The sequence below is a fragment of the Phycodurus eques genome, chromosome 3 (assembly GCF_024500275.1).
Source record: "Phycodurus eques isolate BA_2022a chromosome 3, UOR_Pequ_1.1, whole genome shotgun sequence".
Lineage (NCBI taxonomy): Eukaryota > Metazoa > Chordata > Actinopteri > Syngnathiformes > Syngnathidae > Phycodurus > Phycodurus eques.
The window spans coordinates 34,245,043-34,252,542 of NC_084527.1; the positions used below are offsets into that span (position 1 = coordinate 34,245,043).

Genomic DNA, 7,500 nt, shown 5'->3' on the forward strand with positions numbered 1-7,500 from the left:
TACATGGAGACATTTTATCTTTAGGAATAGCAATTACTTTTGATGCTTTGCTCTGTGAAGGAAAAACCCTGCACAATAAACAGTTATTAAATATATCAGAATCAGAATCATCTTTATTTGCCAAGTATGTCCAAAACACACAAGGAATATGTCTCCGGTCGTTGGAGCCGCTCTAGTACAACAGACAGTCAATTTACAGAACACTTTGGGGACATAAAGACATTGACAAAAAACAATTGTGCAAAAAGATGCAGAGTCCTCTAGCACTTAGAGCAGTTCGAACGACTAATATTGCAATAGTCCGGTGCAATGACCATTGTGCAAAGGGCGCTGAGACTTCAAGGAGTGTATGCGGTTTAAAGTGACGAGTAGTGCGATCATCTGGGACAATGTTGGTTGTGCAAATGTTACAGATACTCCTCAATCAGTGTGCAAATGGAGCAGATGCTACTCTGGCATGAGTGGCCAGTATATGCAAATAGTGCAGCATGGCGAGACAACTACAGTGAGTGCACGAGTAATACATAATTGGCCCCACAGAAATGTGACAACGAACTCAAGTCTAAAAATTGCCAGCTTGTTGTAATGGAATTATAGGTTAGGTGTTTAAGAAGTTGATCGCAAGAGGGAAGAAGCTGTTGGAATGTCTACTAGTTCTAGTTTGCGTTGATCGGTAGCGCCTACCTGAGGGAAGGAGCCGGAAGAGCTGGTGACCGGGGTGCAGACGGTCCGAGAGGATTTTGCACGCCCTTGTCTTAGTTCTGGCAGCGTGCAAGTCCTCAATGGTGGGTAGGGGGGTACCGACAATCCTTTCAGCAGTTTTGATTGTCCGTTGCAGTCGGAGTTTGTCCTTTTTTGGAGCAGCACCAAACCAGACTGTGATGGAAGAACACAGGACTGATTCGATGACCGCTGTGTAGAACTGTCTCAGCAGCTCCGGTGGCAGGCCGTGCTTTCTCAGAAGCCGCAGGAAGTACATCCTCTGCTGGGCCTTTTTGAGGACGGAGTTGATGTTGTTCGCCCACTTCAGGTCCTGAGAGATTGTAATTCCCAGGAACTTGAAGGTCTCGACGGTTGACACAAGGCAGCTGGACAACGTGAGGGGAAGCTGTGGCGAAGGATGCCTCCTGAAGTCCACGATCATCTCTACCGTCTTGAGCGTGTTCAGCTCCAGGTTGTGTCGGCCGCACCACAGCTCCAGCCGCTCCGCTTCCTGTCGATATGCAGACTCGTCACCGTCCTTGATGAGGCCGATGACAGTGGTGTCATCTGCAAACTTCAGGAGCTTGAAAGTCGGGTTCGCTGAGGTGCAGTCGTTCGTGTAGAGAGAGAAGAGCAGCGGAGAGAGGACACAACCTTGGGGCGCCCCAGTGCTGATGCTGCGTGTGGATGAGGTGGCCTCCCCCAGCCTGACCTGCTGTGTCCTGCCCGTCAGAAAGCTCTAAATCCACTGGCAGATGGCAGGTGAGACGCTGAGCTAGAGAAGCTTGGTTGAAAGGAGTCCAGGGATGATGGTGTTGAACGCTGAGCTGAAGTCCACGAACAGGATCCTCGCGTAGGTCCCTGCACTGTCGAGGTGTTCTAGGATGAAGTGCAGTCCCATGTTGACTCCATCATCCGCAGACCTGTTCGCTTGGTAGGCAAACTGCAGGGGGTCCAGCAGGGGACCTGTGACACTCTTGAGGTGGTCCAGCACGAGATGTTCAAAGGACTTCATGACCACAGATGTCAAAGCGACAGGCCTGTAGTCATTCAGACCAGAGATTGCAGGTTTCTTGGGGACTGGAATGATGGTGGAGCGTTTGAAACCGGATGGAACTTCGCACATTTCCAAAGATCTGTTAAAGATCTGAGTGAAGACTGGAGCGAGTTGGTCCGCGCAGACTTTGAGGCAGGATGGGGACACATGGTCCGGTCCTGTCGCTTTGTTAATCTTCTGTTGTTTGAAGATGCGTCTCACATCCTGTTCATGGATGGTTAACGCAGAAGTCAGAGGTGTGGTTGTGGTCGCGGGTGCGGCCGGGTGGGTGTGTGGAGTGAAACTGTCCTTTTCAAATCCGCAATAGAAGGTATTCAAGTCGTTGGCTAGTGTGCTATTGTTCTCAGCTTGGGGGGATCGGCGCTTGTAATTAGTCAGCGATTGGAATGCACGCCAGACTGATTTTGAGTCGTTCACGCTAAACTGTTTTTCCAACTTTGCTGCATAGATCCTCTTTGCAATGTTAATTTCTTTAGTAAGCTGGTTTCTAGCTCGATTATACAGGCCCCTGTCCCCGCTCTGATATGCGTCTTCCTTAGCTTGGCGAAGCTGCTTAAGTTTAGCAGTGAACCACGGCTTGTTGTTGTTGAATGTCCGAAATGATTTTGTTGGTACACAAACCTCTTCACAGAAACTGATATAGGATGTGACAGTGTCCGTATATTCATCAAGGCTGCCAGCTGAATTTTCAAAGACACTCCAGTCTGTGCAGTCTAAACAGCTTTGAAGTTCCATCTTGGCTTCATTGGTCCACTTTTTGACTGTTTTCACTGTTGGCTTCGCACATTTAAGTTCTTGCTTGTACGTTGGTATTAAGTGAATTAAGCAGTGATCAGACGAGCCCAGGGCTGCACGAGGTATAGCACGGTATGCGTTTTTTACCGTAGTGTAGCAGTGGTCTAAAGTATTATTTTCCCTAGTAGGACAGTATTTAGGGAGTTCGTGGTTGAGTTTAGCTTTGTTAAGGTCCCCGAGAATAATGAGGGGTGAGTCAGGGTGTTTTTTTTTCAATTTCGTTGACTTGTTCGGCGAGCGTTAGCAATGCGGCGTTCGTGTTAGCTTGCGGTGTAATATAGACTCCAGCCAGTATAAACGATGCAAACTCACGTGGCGAGTAAAATGGTTTACAGTTCAAAAACAGCGACTCCAAATGCGGGCTGCAGTGTGTGCTGAGCACCGTGACGTCCGTACACCATTTTTCGTTTATATGGAGGCATATCCCGCCGCCCTTCGTTTTCCCCGATGATTCCATGTCGCGGTCCGCTCGATGAATGACAAAGCGGACGAGACAGGTTGCCCACAGCTAACTTCAGAAGCCTGCCATCGATATTATCAAGACCTGACGACACATTATTGAGTAGAGAATTTAGGAGACGGTCCACTTTTTGTTTATTCACAGTGATCAAAAGTACACAGCTCGTTTTTCATCATGACACTTTTTATGATGGAGGAAGATGTTACCTCTCCACCTTCATGCCAGATTGTAATCCTACAATAATATCTCTCTAATAATTATTGAAATAATTGGCAATGTCTTCTGATTTAGTTATCCGCCCATGGATATATTCAATATATGCAGGTGGAGACTTAATATCGTGCCCAGCCAGCTTGTTGAAAGTCATAAATAATTTTCCTGTTATTCTTGTACCCCGGCCTTTGGCTTAAAATACTGTTTTTTTTATATTAATTGAGTTTGTAGCTTGAATTTCTTAACGTATAGAATCTGATCCAGTCAAGTGGATTGTCTGATTTTGAAGTGAACATCTTAGCAGCTTCTCTCTCTGATATCAAACCTGCTGCACTTAAGGTTCCTAAGAGCACAGCGGCCTCCATAATCTTTAAATGGAAGACGTTTGGGACAACCAGAACCCTTCCTAAAGCTGGCCGCCCGGCCAAACTGAGCAATCGGCGGAGAAGAGCCTTGGTGAGAGGTAAAGAAGAACCCAAAGATCACTGTGGCTGGGCTCCAGTGGCCACACCCATTTTGGGGGCTAATTTGGGGGAATGGACATTTTGAAAGTATATATTTTGTGACAGAATTGTTTGCCCATGGACTTTATTACAGCAAGTTATGAACATGGCCAAGTTCTACAAAATCCATGTTTGGTGGGGACCGGTTTGTGCTCCATGCTAGGGCCACCTTGATTACCTTAAAAAGTACGCACACGCTATTAACAGCAAGCAGCAATTTTATCACAACTTTTTTTCTAAGGCTACAAGACATGTAAGAGACAGTCCTACTCCCACTGGATCCAAATGTAATTACATCACTATACATCTATCGGGCCACTGGTCTGTCAATGATGATGTTTCTTCTCGGATAACTGTCGATGTTCGTTTTAAGCTGTCTTATGTTTTACCATGCATGCGCCAAATAATACGGTGCGCCTTATGTATGTGTTAAATACATAACCCGTAACTGAGACTGCGCCTTTTAATATGGTGCGCCTCAAGGTCGTGAAAATATGTACTTTAAGATTTTTCTCTATAGTGGGTGTATGGAGGAGTCTCCAAAAGCTCTTAATTGAAATCAAACGGTCGGTTTTACCACAACTCCCTGGTGACGCGACTCCTCTCTAGGAGACGTCACGGAGACATCGCAACCAGCAGAGACTTGAGTCGCCATAAGGTCACCAACTAGCCTCCAGGCCAGTGAGATTGGGGTTCTAAGGTAAGGGTGGGCAAACTATGGCCCGCGGGCCACATCCGACCCGTTGATCATTTCAGTCCAGCCTGCCAAAGATTGGGACATTAATCCATCCATTTTCTACCGCTTATCTGAGGTCGGGTCGCGGGGGCAGTAGGTTTAGCAGGGATGCCCGGACTTTCCTCTCCCCAACCACTTCCGTCAGCTCTTCCGAGGGGATCCCGAGGCGTTCCCAGGCCCGCCGAGAGACGTAGATTGACTGGTATATTGAGAGCTTCGCCTTTCGGCTTAGCTCCTTCTTGACCACAACGGACCGATACAAAGTCCGCATCACTGCAGCCACTGCACCGATCTCCCTTTCGATCTCCCGTTCCATTCTTCCCTCACTCGTGAACAAGACCCCAAGATACTTGAACTCCTCCACTCTCCTCCCGGAGAGGGCACCCCGCCTTTTTCCGACTGATTCTCATCCCAACCGCTTCAGACTCTGCTGCGATCCACTCCAGTGAGAATTGGAGATCACGGCTTGATGAAGCGAACAGAACCACATCATCTGCAAAAAGCAGAGATGCTATTCTGAGTCCACCAAACCTGACCCCGCTACGCCTCGGCTGCACCTAGGAATTCTGTCCATAAAAGTTATGAACCGAATTGGTGACAAAGGGCAGCCTTGTTGGAGTCCCAACCCTCACCGGAACGAGTCCGACTTACTGCCGGCAATGCAGACCAAGCTCTGACACTGGTCGTACAGGGACCGAACAGCCGTATCAGGGGGTTCGGTAACCCATACTTCCGACCCACCCCCCACAGAACTCCCAGAGGGACACGGTCCAACGCTTTCTCCAAGTCCACAAAACAAATGTAGACTGGTTGGGCGAACTCCCATGCACCCTCGAGGATCCTGCCGAGGGTGTAGAGCTGTTCCACGGCCAGGACAAAAACCACACTGCTCCTCCTGAATCTGAGATTCGACTTCCTGACGGACCCTCCTCTCCAGCACCCCTGAATATACCTTACCAGGAATGCTGAGGAGTGTGATCCCCCTGTAGTTGGAACACACCCTCCGCTCCGGAGGAAGGGGGTGCTGGAGAGGACCACCACCCCAGTCTGGAAAGGGGGACCACCACCCCAGTCTGCCAATCAAGAGGCACTGTCCCCGATGTCCACGCGATGTTGCAGAGGCGTGTCAACCAAGACAGCCCCACAACATCCAGAGCCTTTAGGATCTCCGGGCGAATCTCATCCACCCCCGGGGCCTTGCCACCAAGGAGCTTTTTAACCATCTCTGTGACCTCAACCCCAGAGATAGGAGAGCCCACCTCAGAGAACCCAGACTCTGATTCCTCATTGGAAGGCGTGTCAGTGGAGTTGAGGAGGTCTTCGAAGTAATTCCTGCCAATCACACCCTTCCAGGTCTCACTGTCATTGCCCACGTGACCATTGAAGTCCCCCAGCAGAACGATAGAGTACCCAGCGGGAGCACTCTCCAGCACCCCTTCCAAGGACTCCAAAAAGGGTGTGTACTCTGAACTGCTGTTTGGTCCATAGGCACAAAACACAGTCAGGACCCGTCCCCCCACCCGAGAGCGGAGGGAGGCTACCCTCTCGTCCACTGGGGTGAACATCAACGTACAGGCGCCAAGTCGTGGCTCTGTCAGTATATCCACACCTGCTCGGCGCCTCTCAGCGTGGGCAACTCCAGAGTGGAAGAGATTCCAACCCCTCTCTGTGAACTGTATGTCTAATTTGTTAAGAAACCATTGCGCTTTTTGAGGAATATAACATCAGCCATCACTTTTCTACCAAGCATGCTGATTATGCGAACAACCAATCAACCCAGGAACTGATGGCTACGACTCAGTTAAAATTAAGCTTGCAGGCTCAGCAAAACACCTTTATCTGACAAACTGCCATCCAAGATTCAGTCACCTAGGCTAGTTTTTTTGCTGGCATTCAAACTAGCAAAGACCAGCAAGTCTCTTTCCCAAGGAGAGTTTCTGAAAGAATGCATGTTAGAGACAGTAACTATCTTGTGTCTTGAGAGCAAGAACAATTTGAAAACATCGCCTTATCACGCAGGACAGTGACTCGCTGTGTTGAGCGAATTCATGAAGACTTAGCTAACAAGCTAAACAAAACAAAAAAAGCAGAGTCATTTACATTGTATTCCTTGGTACTGGATGAAAGTAATGACATAAAGGATCCGGGTCAGCTTTAAATCTTTATCAGAGGGATTAATGACAATTTAGAGATAACAGAGGAGTTTTTGGCCATGGAATTCCTGAAGGGAAAAACGCGATGAGAGAATTTGTATGAAAGTGTGTCGGATGTCATCAAGAGGCCCAAGCTCCCTTGGAGAGTACAGATGGATCGCCAAATCAGTCACTGATGGTGTTGTGGTGCACTCGCCTAACTTTGGTGCGGGCACCGTGGGTTCAGTTCCCACTCAGTGAGAGTTTGAATGTGCTCAGTGGTGAACAACTCAGATGTGTTCTGAGAATTGCCACAACAAAGCCTTTGATGCACTGGCAAAAAAAAGTGATCAACAAAACAACACTGTTCCCATCAAAAGTAAATCTAAGTATTAACACTACAATGCCTTTTTCGTCATTGTTGTTTATTTTTGATATGTAAGCATCTGGCCCCGGATTGGCCCGTCTGTCAAATTTAAAGTCAATGTGGCCCCTCAGCCAAAATGTTTTCCCACCCCTGGTCTAAGGCACCAGTTCCGGCTGACGACAAAGAGCCCCAAAGCATGATGCTGCCACTGGTGTTCTTTGTTGATGAGCAGGGTCATGTTTGCACGAACATACCTTTGGAAATTATGGCCAGGAAGTTCAACATTGGTTTTATCGGCCCATAACACATTTTCCCACAAGCGTTGGGGAGATTTCAAGTGTGTTTTTGCAAAATGTAGCTTGGCTTGGATGTATTGTTTGTCAGATAAGTCTTCCATCTTGACATCCTACCCCATAGCCCATATTTATGAAGGAGACGGAGATTGTTGTCACACATGCTAAACGGCCAGAATTTACCAGAAATTCCTGCACCTCCCTTGGTGTTGCTATTGGCCTCTTGTCAGCCTCCCTGATCA

General features: G+C 48.1%; 1 protein-coding gene across 5 annotated transcripts in view; it reads left to right on the forward strand.

The window, feature by feature from the left end:
• rad17 (RAD17 checkpoint clamp loader component) overlaps window positions 1–7,500 on the forward strand; it is a 50,974-nt gene that overhangs the window by 11,248 nt on the left and 32,226 nt on the right. The gene's annotated exons all lie outside the window — the stretch shown is intronic.